Genomic DNA, 645 nt, shown 5'->3' on the forward strand with positions numbered 1-645 from the left:
AGTTGCATCGGTTTAAGACAGAAAAGTCATAGATTGTCAAGGCTTGTAAAGCATCAGCGGGGCATCTAGTGGGGCCATGTTTTAACTTACTCGAATGCAGTTAAGAATGGGAGTGGCAAAAGAACATGTGTGCTAGTCCTCAATGAAAGATACAAAATGAGATTGAAAATAACCATCTACACAAAGTTGCTTAAGCGATAGAATTGCATAGTAGACAAATCAAGTACAGTGAAATCTGTAAGTTGGCCACTTATGGTGCAGTACTTTAATGCTCAACTTAGACAGCTGGTCAACTTATAGGGGCTTATGTACATGAAATGGGACAAGTTCTGAACCTCACAAAGTTGGTCAACATTACAAGTTTTACTGTATTATAAAAATGGATGCAATCCAATATTTGAACAGAAAAAAAAAACATGCCCTGGAGTGTAAAAGTGTAATAACGGCCAAAATGTTTGCTGTTGTGCCACCTTTAAACTAGAGAGTACTGATGTAAAAAGCAAAATTTTTGTTTTTGCTCAGAAAATATCGAAATAACACTTTTCTAGTAATTTGTAGCAGATTTCTCTGTTTGGTGCTTTTCGGCACACGAGTGAGACTCCTGAAATCCTAAAATAAACTCCAATAATGACTACCTAGAAAGAT

This window comes from Uloborus diversus, chromosome 4 (assembly GCF_026930045.1).
Source record: "Uloborus diversus isolate 005 chromosome 4, Udiv.v.3.1, whole genome shotgun sequence".
Lineage (NCBI taxonomy): Eukaryota > Metazoa > Arthropoda > Arachnida > Araneae > Uloboridae > Uloborus > Uloborus diversus.